This window comes from Peromyscus leucopus, chromosome 14 (assembly GCF_004664715.2).
Source record: "Peromyscus leucopus breed LL Stock chromosome 14, UCI_PerLeu_2.1, whole genome shotgun sequence".
Taxonomy (NCBI): Eukaryota; Metazoa; Chordata; class Mammalia; order Rodentia; family Cricetidae; genus Peromyscus; species Peromyscus leucopus.
The window spans coordinates 15457430-15470807 of NC_051075.1; the positions used below are offsets into that span (position 1 = coordinate 15457430).

The window sequence follows — 13378 nt, forward strand, 5'->3', positions numbered from 1 at the left end:
GGACTATGTTGAATAGAAATGGAGAGAGTGGAAAGCCTCTCTTTGTTTCTGATTTTAGTGGAAATGCTTTGAGTTTTTCTCTATTTAATTTGGTGTTGACTATAGGTTTTCTATAAATAGCCTTTTTATGTTTAGGTGTATCCCTAATATCTCCAAGACTTTTATCAGGAAGGTGTGTTGGATTATGTCAAAGGCTTTTTCGGCATCTAGTGAGATGATCATGTGGTGTTTTCTTTCACTTTGTTTATATGGTGGATTATATTTTTCAATTAAAGTATATTGAACCATTCCTGCATTTCTGGGATGAAGCCCACTTCATCATGGTGGATGATCTTTTGGATATATTCTTGGATTCTGTTTGCAAGTATTTTGTTGAGAATTTTTGCATCTATGGCCATAAAGGAAATTGGTATGTAATTTCCTTTCTTTGTTTGGTCTTTATGTGGTTTGGGTATATGCTTAACTGTACCCTCATGAATTGAGTTTGGCCGTGTTCCTTCTCTTTCTGTATTTTGGAACCATTTGAGGAGCACTGGCATTAACACTGTTTTGAAAGTCTGGCAGAATTAGGCATTAAACCATCTGGCCCTGGGTTTTTTTTTGCTTGGGAGACATTTAATGGCTGTTTTATTTCACTAGGGGTTATAGGTCTGTTTAAACTGTTAATCTGACCTTGATTTATCTTTAGTAAGTGGTATCTATCCAGAAAAAGTATCCATTTCTTTTAGATTTTCCAATGTGGTAGAGTACAAAGTATGCCCTTATGATTGTCTGGATTTCCTCTGTGTCTGTTGTTATGTCCCCCCTTTTGTTTCTGATTTTAGTCAGTTTAGATAAGGATTTGTCTAGCTTGTTATTTTCTCAAAGAACCAACTCTTTGTTTCACTGATTCTCTCTATTGTTCTCTTTGTCTCTAATTTACTGGTTTCAGTCTTCAATTTCATAATTACTTGCCATCCATTTCTCCTGGGTGTGCATACTTCCTCATGCTCTGGAGCCTTCAGGTGTGCTGTCAGCTGCTATTCTGAGATCTCTCCATTTTTTTTATGTAGGCACATAGTGCTATGGACTTTCCTCTTAGCACCACTTTCACTGTATCTCAAAAGTTGAGGTATGTTGTGTATTCATTAACATTCAGTATAGAGTTGTTCGGTTTCTGTGAGTTGCTAAGCTTTCTGTTGCCTTTGCTGTGGTTGATTCCCAGCTTTAATCAGTTAGTTCCAGCTTTTCTCTGTTTAGTTTTTTTCCTAGAGGACCTGTCCATTGGTGAGAGTGGAGTATGGAAGTCTCCAACTATCAGTCGTGAAGGTCACCATAAGAGGTAATCTGAAGAAGTGTTTCTTTTATAAATATGGTGCCCTTGTATTTGGAGCACAGATGTTAAGAACTGAAATGTCATCTTGGTGGATCTTTCCTTTGATGGATATGTAGTGTCCTTCTTCATTCCTTTTGATTAATTTTGGCTTGAAGTTTATTTTGTTAAACATTAAAATGGCTGTACCAGCTTGTTTCTTAGGTCCATTTGCTTGAAATATCTTTTTACACTTTACCCTGAAGTAATGTCTATCCTCTGTGTTGATATGTGTTTCTTGTGTCCATTTTGTTAATCTATGTCTTTTTACTGACGAATTGATAGCAGTGAAAAAGGATTGTTAATCCCTGTTATTTTGCTGTTTTTGTGGCTATTGCTGTTGTTGGTGGTGGTGATGTGTGTGTGTGTGTGTGTGTGTGCGCGCGCGCGCGCGCGCATGCATGCATGCATGAGTTTACTTCCTTTCTTTTGGTTTTGCTGATGTGAGATTATTTCCTTTGCTTTCATGTATGTAGTTAACCTCCTTGGTTTGTATTTTTTCTTCTAGCACCTTCTATAAGGCTGGATTTGTGATAGATAGTGTTTAAATATGACTTTATTGGATTTTTTGTTGTTGTTGGGTATATATAGTAGTCTAGGTCACATCTGTGGTCTCTTGGAGTCTGCAGCAGATCTGTCCAGGCCTTTCTGGATTTTAGAGTCTCCATTGAGAAGTCACATATAATTCTAATAGGTCTGCCTTTATATGTTGCTTGGTCTTTTTCCTTTCCAGCTTTGAGTATTCTTTCTTTGTTCTCTATATTTAGTGTTTTGATTATTATGTGGCAAGGGGACTTTATTCTCTGGTCCAAGCTATTTGGTATTCTGTATGCTTCTTGTACCTTTATAGGCATGTCCTTCTTTAGGTTAGGAATTTTTTTCTATAATTTTTTTCTGATTTTCTGGGCCTTTGAGCTGGTATTCTTCTCCCTCCTCTATTCCTATTATTCATAGATTTGGTCTTTTCATAGTATACCAGATTTTCTGGATGTTTGTGTCAGCAAATTTTTTTTTATATTTAACATTCCCTTTGACTGATATATCCATTTCTTCCATAATATCTTCAACACCTGAGATTCCTTCTTCCATCTCTTGTATTTTATTTGTGAATCTTGCTTCCGTAGTATCTGTTTGAATTATTCAATTTTCATTTCCAGAATTCCCTCAGTTTGTGTTTTCTTTATTGCTTTTACTTCCATTTTCAGGTCTTAAAAAGTTTTGTTTTTAGTTGTTGGTTTGTTGGCTTTTTTATTGGGTTTATTCATTTCTTCAATTTTTTGTTTTCCTGGCTTTCTTTAAGGGATTTATTATTAATTTCTTCCAACTATTTGTGTTTTCCTGAATTTGTTTAAGAGGGTTACTCATTTCATCTTTAAGGGTCTCTATCATCTTCTTATAGTTGGTTTTAAGGTCTTTTTCTTATGCTTCAGCTATGTTGTAATATTCAGGATCTGCTGTGGTAGGATAGCTGAGTTCTAGTGGAGACATATTGCCCTGGCTATTATTGACCATATTTTTATGCTGTGTCTAGGCAAGTGGGTTTAGGTTGATTATTTGTCTTGGTTGGTTTGCAGTTTTGTTCCTGGGTTTCTGTTTCCTCTCTGGATTTTCATAGAGTGTGTAGGCTGAAGGTTCCCTGTTTTACTTGTCTGCTCGGCTGGTGTGTTCAAAGGGGAATGCTTGATGATGTTCCAGGAGGGTCTTTGGGTAGGTGTGGCCTGTGGTTGAGCAGGGCCTATCCACTGAAGTAGAGGATGACCTGTAGGATCCACAGGAGACATAGAGAGGCAGAGAAGACACTGCAGCTGGTGTTCTGTTGCTTACTAGGTGCCACACTGGGAATTGAGTCTGCTGTAACAGAAAAAGGATAAGGTTTGCGAGCAGCCTACCTGGTCTTCGGGCAGGTGTGGCCTGTGGTTGAACAAGGACTATCTGCCTGAGTTGGCAGCTGAAACACAGCAATGAACCAGGAAGGGCAGGGCAGCAGGAGACAGATGTTCTGTGGGATCCACAGAAGGCATGAGGGGGGGGGGAGGTGATTTTGTGAGACCCTTAAAGATGGGAGTGGGTGTCTCTCTCTGACTCTTTTGCTTGCTCTTGAGACTCCTTTTATTCTTTCAGTTTGTCCGGCCTTGATGTGCAGGGTTTTTCTTTGTTTTATTGTATCTTGTTTTTTTCCTATTTGGCTGTCACGTCTTAGAGGCCTGCTCTTTTCTGAAGAGGAAATGGAGGGAGAGTGAATCTGGGGAGAGAGGAGTTGGGGAGAATCTAGGAAGGAGTAAAGGGAGGGGAAACTGTGGTTGGAAGGGATTGTATGAGAGAAAAATCTATTTTTAATAAATGAAATGTTCAAGGGAAGATCTTAAAGAGCTGAATCTTAAACTGCTCAGAGAAGAGGCCTACGAGACAGACATGAGTAAGAGGGTCAAGTTCTTAAAGGACAGCATTTAGGAAATTATGGAGAGACAGATTATCAAAAGAGAAGACCAGCATGAATCCACTTGGAAGACAACAGGTCAGGAAGAAGGGCTAACAAATTAGAGTGAGGAGTGGCCAAAGAAATGGGTACAGGACCAAAAGGCAGTAGAATAAGGAAATGAAAGGGAATATTTCCAAAAATAAGGTGTGGTAAATATCACAAACGCAGGTGGATGATCAGACAACTGAATAGGAGATAACATAGGCAACAGAGACCAAGGAAGTCACCATTCACTAGGAGACATGCAGGCATTTTCATAGAAAGTTTGATTGAACTGTTAAAACCTGAATGAGTGGAGACCATATTGGGAAGAAGAGTGATAATATATTTAAAGAAAATATAGTTTGAAAGAAAAGCTCTGGGAGGAGTCTGAGCAAGATGAGAAAGGGAGATATGAGATGGCCTTGAGAGAAAAGTAAGCCGAAGGTGAAAAGAATAGGATCTATATAAACAGTCAAACTTAGGGGGCTGGTGAAGATCAGAATGAGTATCCAAAGCTCAACCATGTACTGAAACAGAGCCAGAGGGAAACAAGTTAACACAACTAAGGGGGAGCCAGTTGCTTATGTAGAAGTATGGAAGTAACAGCTGGGAGGAGAGTGAAGAAGTGGAAGAAGAGACATCCATTCAAAGAATAAGAATAAGAATAAGATTATCAGTAGGATAATCAGTTGGAACTGAGACTTATAGGGATTTAATCACAGAAAATATATTAGTTGTCACTTTCAGAGAAAGGGTGTGCAGGGAGGAGATGATTGGATGGTCACAGCAAATGTAAAACCAGAGACCTAGAAACTCAGAGGGAAAAAAAAAGTGTAAGGAAAATTGCTGCCCTGCATTCTATGGTGGGTGGGAAGTCACTGAAGTCAAAGAAGGAAAGCAGTCAAAAGGGAAAGTGAACAGACTAGGGAAGTCCAGAGGACAAACTAGAACATATGTAAACCAACTGGAGTTCACAAGACAAAACGTGAACCCACTCTGTCTCTCACTGCTGCTGACCTCAGAATGCAGACGGCTTGCAGATAAAGCTGGTGCAGACTGCTGTAAAATCTTACACATGCCTGGCTCGGGACTCCCAGAAGCTGGAGTTAATCCAGCCACTTCACAACAACGAGATCAACCCGCTGCACCAACTATAACCCCTCAACAATCTGGAATACAGAGGCCAGCAAAGCTATTTTAAAAAATAAAATGCAATAGAGTAAAACACTATAGACTTCGCAGGACACAAGACTTCTTTTAAAGTCGCTCAAATCTTGCAATGTATGTAGAAAATAAATAAACAAATGTGGTAGTGTTCCAGGGCAGCTCTTTTCAAGAGCAGGCAGTGAGCTGGATCGCAGCTTGGCAATTATACTTTCAAATATAATGACTACTATTTCACATTCATAGACCAAATCCTGCATAAAATTTTCCTGTGGCTCGTTGTAAACTTGAATTATACAAACAAGAGAATCCTAGAAAATACAGCTTCACATTAGATATATGTTGATGCAGTAAAACAATGGCTCATGTGTACACATTGTCTGTAATCATCATGCCTCACTCTTACATGCAGCAACAACATCAACAGCTCAAAAAACACCATAAAAACGACCCAGTAGTATGTACAGAGTGTCTATTCAGGCCTTTGGCTAAAAGAGAATGACTAAGCCATAATGTGAGGATTCGAATTCAGGCAGAACTGAGGCAGTGTCACAAGGATTGTGATGAGGGGTGCACTCAAAGTCACCCTTGAAATAATAATTCAATCAGTGAGTTTGAACTGACTTTCTGATGTCAGAGATGTTTTGCGAGGATGCCTTACCACAGTCTGTCCAATACAATATGTATATGTCAGTGATTTTAAAAAATAACTTTTAGTGGTAAAATCCTTGCTTTAAATGAAATCTTTATCAGAGGTGATGATGAGTAACACTTTAAAAACTTACTTAGAAATTGAAATGAAGAAGAGATAAAACTTGAATAGCTTCATTTGATATAGCTATTGACCATATGACAAACATGGTTGGCTGCCAAAGATCACATCAGTTGCCTTTCTTTTTCTTAATATAACTTAAACATTAGTATACAAAGCTGCATCTACAGATTTCATAAACATGCCTCCAGTCTATTTGGTACACTGATTCCTACACTTCCCCATGAAGGCAGGTAAGTGAAACATAGTTAAAAAAAAAAAAAAAAAAAAAAAAAAAAACCTTGAAGTATGAATTCAGGGTCAAAGGTAACACAAAGACTAGATAAGAAAGTTATCTTGGTGTTATCTTGGTTTCTCCTACTGCTGCCATTATCTGTCCTGAAATCTCAGGCCACCTCAATATTCTGGAGACAAAGAGTTCCTATACCCATATTTCCATTAAAAACCTTGTAAAGAGGTGTTATTTTAATGAACCTTTACAAGCCATTATCTTCTGCCATCCCTGGGTACAATGAGTACATTAACACCACTGTGGAAGAAAATGCATCCTTTTCCTTTTTTTTTTTTTTTCTTTTTTCATCTATAGCTACAGAATACATGTAAATCTTCTCCTGAAACAGCACCAAAGACCTGAAAATCCTATCTTCACATCCTTTAAACACCTAGCAGATGTGCAAAACAATTTGTTTAATTAACAGGACATAGCTATTTCAAATGTCAGTGGGTAGCATTCCAGTGATCAAGGCTGAAACAAGGAATTGTTTTCTTCCTACTGCTAATGGCTGAACCTGGCACTGAGCCTTTGGCTGTTGCTCCCCAACACGGGTATCCTTGTAGAAAATGTGCCTGTCACAGCTTGCCTCAAACTGATATAGTGTCAAGATGCAGAGGAAAGAAATGAGTTTGGGAGAGCACAACTGGACTCTATTAGTATTTGAGCCCTTACTGTGCGGGGAGGCGTCAGCTAGAAGGGCAAGCAGGCTCTGCCCGGACAAAAAGCCCATTTGTTCGCTATGGCACAGCGGGTTTGACAATGAAGTACCCTAACACTCAATATTTAAGTATAAAACATACTTCTCTTACCTTGGTAGTTTCTTTTTTTTTTTTTTAAGGCCTGAGAGGGATGCTACAGGTGACAGATACCCTCCCTGCCTGAGAACTCCTTAGCAAATAGACAATGGCTTACAATCCCTTTCTCACTGTTGCTGTTTCAACAGCAGCACCAACTTTAATTCTCTAGTCCTGAGAAGCTTAGAGTCAGCTCAAAGTTTATGAAAAAATTCAGAATAACTAACAGTCTAAATAAACAGCATTGTTACCGAACCAAGAGTTACAGTCAAACAGAGACTATGAAAGTTCTTCTTCAAGAGAAGCCAATTTTCTCAAGGAAGATATGCAATATTTCCTAAATAAATTATTGATATGATGAAGGTGAAATTAAAATTGAATTCAATCTAACAGTTACTAATCAGGTAAAACTAATATCTTCTCATAAAATTGGAATAATACACACTTCTTCAGGGTATCAAATGTCGGCACAAAATGGATAAATAGCCTCAGAAAGGAATATTAACTTTAAGAAAATATTTTCCAGGTGTTTTAAAGGCTAGAAAAATTGGTACTTGTCAGATCAGAATGAATAGGAAAAGCTTAAATATGCACACTTCCCAAACCATTATAATATGTGACTTTGGCATTGTTCCAATGACAGACAGTAAAATTACATTAGGCATTTATTGGAGTATGCTATGTATCCAGCATTAAACTAGATGCTAGAAATAGAAATACAAATTGCATTTATTTATTGCCTGGAAGTGAACTCAAAATTTAATGGAGGAAATAGACAGCATTAAATATTAGATGCAATGTTGAGATTCCTATTTGGTTATGTTTGCTTGGTAAAGGAGTTCATAAAACTCCATATTCTTTATAGTGCCCATATGTATTGAAAATATCATGTGATAAGTGATACACACAGTGGGAACCAATGACTCTGGAAACATGAAGACTTGTTTCAGTTTGACTAAGGCAGAAACAGTGGAACTGTGTCTGGAGAAGGGAAAAACACTTGCTCAGCCCCAAAGAAAGAAAGAAAAGAGAAAATTGGAACAGCATGATCCACAGAAATGTGAAAGTATGCTGTGTCTGAAGAAAGCACACTGTGAACATCATTTATAGATATAGGTAGGAATGAGATTGTATGAGCTAAACAAAATTACAATAGGAATATAAAATTTCCTAAGAAATCCTTTCTTTAACAGATTTCCTAGATAAGCAAAGGCCTTCTGAACTCTGTGCTTCTAGGATTAACAATGGCAGCTCTTTATTTTCTTAAGCTGCAATGTTTTATTTTTATTGCATAATAAAACAGCCATGAAGTTTAAATTCATAGATGTGCACCCACAATAACACAGTAATAGTTCCTAGGGATAGAATACAACACACAGCATACATTTAAAATAGCAAGACTAGTTGTGGCTTTCTACAATGGTCTCTTGCTGCAAAGGAAGGTTATTTGATGAGGTGTGGGAGTTACAATTGTTTGTAGATATAAAGATACATATTTAGAATGCAGTCAGGAATTAGACTGATTTAGAAAAGTGGTTATAGAAAGTTCTCCTCTAAGATCCATGACCTTGGTAGCCATATGTAGTTAGCTAAGTTTACAGTACCAGGGATTATTTCTCTCCTGTTAAGTGAGCCTTAAGTCTAATTAGATAGTTGTTGTTATCACCAAGTTTTAAGGGCCACTACTGCTCCTTTAGGGGTATGATCATTGTTGTGTTTCATAAGCATCATAGCTAGGAAGGCTGTTAACTAATTCCCTCTCTTTAACAGCTTGCTTCTAGTAGTAGGAAAGATAGTCCTCAGGGAGCGGGTTTCCGGTTCTTTCCAGTTCAATTTCGCCTAGCACTACATCCAAGGTTTGTGGTGTCTTCAGTAATAAGCATTTTCCTTGGAGTTCAGGAGGCAACCTAGAGTAGTAGCTATAGCTTATATTGTTTTGATAGTCTCTTGGCCTCCTTTGCCAACAAGTCATAAGGGGTTTCTCATGCCTGGTACTGTAATTTCTTATTAGATTGTCTATGGCTCTTGAAGAGAATAGTATAACCCCAAGTAGTGTAACTTGTATATATGTGCATATATAATGAATATATATATATATATTGTATTTCATACATATAGTCCTTATTTTATGTAATTATATGATTTATATAAAATAATACATAATTTTAGGTAAATATATTACAGAAAGCTACAATTAGTCAAAATATAGGTAACAACTGACTGAAGGGTGTCCGGCCACAGTTGATAATTCTTCAACACAATTTCTGCATCTAAGGCTCAAAGAACATTGTAGAAGAAAAGGCAAAAAGATTGTAACATTCAGAGGATCAGAATGTCTCCTGTGAGATTGTCTATTTTCGTGACAACAGGGAAGGTACACCCAGGATATCTCAACAGTATGCTACCTAAAGAAGACCAACACTACCTGATATCCCAACATACATGGAGGAAATCTCAAGGGCCCCCCACTTCTACATGAAGAGCTGCAAGCAATTAGGAACTGCTGAGAGAGAGAGAGAGAGAGAGAGAGAGAGAGAGAGAGAGAGAGAGAGAGAGAGAGATTAGTGTTTTCTAGGGATGAGGCCCCTGAGTGGTTATTCAATATCAAGTGGTCAGTCCTAAAACATACATGCAGGCAACACTGAAGGAACTTAGCAGATTGTATGTAAATGTTTATTTGTCTGTATGCGTATATAACATCAATGGTTAAGGAGAGGACACCATGAATTTGGGAGAAATAGGGCAGACATGGGAGCAAAAAGAGGGAGGAAGGGAAGATGGAAAATGATTTAATTACATTTTAATTAAATAAATATTTAATAGTTTAAAATTAAAGTGGCAATAATTCAAATTTTTAATGGAATATTGTATTTCCTTTAAAAGTGTAAAGACTTCCAAAAGTTTGGTCAAAAATATCCTAGACTATGTTAACTAGACAAATTGGCAAAGATAAGTCACAGTAGCAATTGGAAGAATCAGACTTTTTATGTTGTCCCAGATTTCTTGGATGTTTTGTGATCTGATGTTTTTGGCTTTAATGTTTTCTTTGACCAATGAATCTATTTCCTCTATCGCATTTTCAACCCCAGAGATTCTGTCTTCATCTCTTGCATTCTGTTGGTTATGCTTGCATCTGTAGTTCCTGTTTGTTTACACAAATTTTCCACTTCAAGCTTTCCCTTGGTTTGTGTCTTCTTCATTGCTTCTATTTCAATTTTCAGGTCTTGAATTGTTTTCTTCACCTGTTTGATTTTCTTTGTTTTCTTTACTTTCTTTAAGGGACTTATTGATTTCTTCAAATTTTTTGTTTGTCTTTTCCTCTATTTCTTTAAGGGAATTTTTTCATTTCCTTTTTAAAGGCCTTTATCATCTTCATAAAGTCATTTTTAAAGTAGTCTTCTGCTTCTTCTACGTTGGGATGTTCAGATATTGCTGTAGTAGAACCATTAGGTTCTGGTGGTGCCATATTGCTCTTTATGTTGTTGAATGTATTCTTGTACTGGCATCTACCCATCTCTTTATCTAATTGGTTCAAATGGTATCTGTGTCTCAGGGAGTCACTCTTGGTCAAATTGACACTGGCACTGTTTGTTTCTCGGGAAGCTGCTGGGGTCTCAGGTGAATGGGTGAGTTTGGGGTACAGAGCAGGGCTTGTAGATTGCAAGGTTCGATGGGGGAGGTGGTGAGAAGGCCTGCCGTCGGGATTCTTGCCCACTGGTCTGCAACTGGTATTGCAATGGGTGGGGGTATCAGAAGAATCAGACTTATCATAAAGAGAATCAGATGCTTTACACCCCACAACTGTGGAGAGTTTTGTTGTGAACTGCTCCTCAACAAAAGGAAAGCTGAGAAGGATAACATTAAGCAATCCTCATCCACTCTTTGGCATCTTCCAAATTCTCTTGATTGCTAACTTCTGGTTAGAGTCTGCTGCTGTGGGATGGTCTGTATGTCAAATTGCTCTGATTGGTCAATAAATTAAACAGTGATTGGCCAGTGGCTAGGCAGGAAGTAGGTGGGACAAGGAGAGAGGAGAATTCTGGGAAGCGGAAGGCTGAGGCAGAGAGACACTGCCAGCTACCGCCATGACCAGCAGCATGTGAAGACGCCGGTAAGCCACCAGCCACATGGCAAGGTATAGATTTATGGAAATGGATTAATTTAAGCTATAAGAACAGTTAGCAAGAAGCCTGCCATGGCCATACAGTTTGTAAGCAATATAAGTCTCTGTGTTTACTTGGTTGGGTCTGAGCAGCTGTGGGACTGGCAGGTGACAAAGATTTGTCCTGACTGTGGACAAGGCAAGAAAACTCTAGCTACAGTCTGCCACTTGAGGCAGGGGAACAATAGAAAGTAAGAGGCAGGTAGAGGCTCTTTTTTGTTCTGAGTCTTTCTTTGGCAGCACCTTTCAGGATTTCCATTACCCAGGAACAAGGTCTCTTCCTTAGTCTCAGCTCTTGTGTGTTACATGGTCCATGGTTTTAAATTCTTTGAGCATCTCAGAATTTGGCCTCACAGTATCTCACTAGGTACCAGACCCTTTCTACTACTCCAAGAAATCAGCCTAATGATGCCTTTGACTTCTTCTAATAGTAATTTTTTTTATTCCAGCTATAGGGATACTGGCTGTACACTACATTAATTGCTAGATGACATTACCCTCTCCTTTTATGCTTTCAGTTTTGTTTTTTTTTGTTTTTTGTTTTTTTGTTTTTGGTTTTTCAAGACAGGTTTTCTCTGCGTAGTTTTGCGCCTTTCCTGGAGCTCACTTGGTAGCCCAGGCTGGCCTTGAACTCACAGCAATCTGCCTGGCTCTGCCTACCGAGTGCTGGGATTAAAGGCGTGCGCCACCACCGCCCGGTCTTATGCTTTCAGTTTTAACAGCATTATCTATAACTACTGCATGGGGTTAAGTGATTTCTGGCCTAAAAAGAAATCATCATTTTTCTTTTAAAAGCTAGAATAAATTATCAACTACGTGTAAACTACAGTAAGGTTGCTACAATTGTCTTTTGTGTGGAGTTGCTGATCCATGGAAGCTTAAAAATGCAGGCACGTGATAAACCCAACTAGAAACCGACATAGTGGTGATATACAGCAAGCGTTGGGAATCATGATCTTTTAGGTTATTGGTAGGAATACTTGAATTGTGTATGGAATGTAGCCATGTGGGGGAACACATAGATACTGTCCTTAACTGTTGCTGTAGTAATGATGATGTTAATTGCCAGAGATGAACTATTATTTCTTGTTATTTTTCAAAAGTTTACTAAAATCATGGGTGTATATATGCCCCAGGCTTTAAATTTCTAGCACAAGATGGGCCTTATAATATATATTAACACATTCTTTTCTATTCAGAGAGATGCCATGATTTAGAAGGTGGTTTTTCCAGGGTGAACCTCCTCCATTGTACTCTTTGTATGCTGACTCCTGTGATTTTCCCAGATGCAGGAAATCCGACTGCATAATTTGTGATAGGGGGAGACAATGCTCACAATTTCCTGTGTGTGTGTGTGTGTGTGTGTGTGTGTGTGTGTGTGTATAATGAAATACGTTTTGTATGAGATTATATAGTATTACACATATATAACATAACTATATTATATATAATGTAATGTATTGCATATATTATACATAATACAATCACATATAGTTATATGTAGTATAATTATGTATAATATATTACATATATATTGTGTATATATAATACAAAAGTCTTTTCTTTATATTCAATACATAGTGAGTATGACTAAAACACAGTTTTAAAATAATCTAGTTGCTCTAGATGGTATATTACAAGATAAGATGAGAACATACCCTCTGTAAGCATGCTATTTGAGCATAAAGATATTGGCAGGAAAAATACTATCCTTGAGACTTGAAATAGAAGTGTTTGGGTGGTTGAAGAAGAATCTGAAACATGAGCTTCACTGGTCAATGAAGTAAACATTCTTCCTTTGCTTAACAACCTTATTATAGCCTTTCCCAAGGTGTTTGCTTATAAAAGGGTAAAGAATCAGATTATATTTTCCAATGAATACAATGACCCAAGAAGAGATTCATTAAAACATTAAAATATTTGCGAGATTTCACTAATGTGCATAAGTTAACATCTGGAGACTGCCTAAGGGTTGATTAAAAAGATTCTAGGCCAATGAGAACAGATACAACATTGTTCTCAGGACAAGTGTTTTATTCTGAGTGCACTTACTTAAAGCAGTGGAATAATAGTGTTTGTGTTACTATAAACACCTTGAAATGGCATTGATTTGTTGACTGATGACACTCTCTAACTCAATGAAGAGAAAGGAATCCAAAATCTTAATACAGAAAATTTTGGATGAATTTATTATATATGTCCTATCCTATTTGCCACTTTTTTCAAGAAGGCCCAGATGATCCTGGTAATGAAGTGTACATTGGTCAGAAGAGAACTCACACCAATGAAAAGGTCTTAGTGACCTACGCAGGCTAGGGAGCTAGTTAGGTCTATCCCATTGACTTTAATAGCCTTATTTCAATGAAAAATATGGGACATAAAGTACTACATCCAAATGCC

General features: G+C 37.7%; 1 non-coding gene across 1 annotated transcript; it reads left to right on the plus strand.

Annotated features, from left to right (window-relative positions):
* The first annotated feature begins 12162 nt into the window (after positions 1-12162).
* On the plus strand, positions 12163-12323 carry LOC114702313. The gene has a single exon (XR_003735963.1). It is a non-coding gene; the product is annotated as a U1 spliceosomal RNA (small nuclear RNA).
* The last annotated feature ends 1055 nt before the right edge of the window (positions 12324-13378 follow it).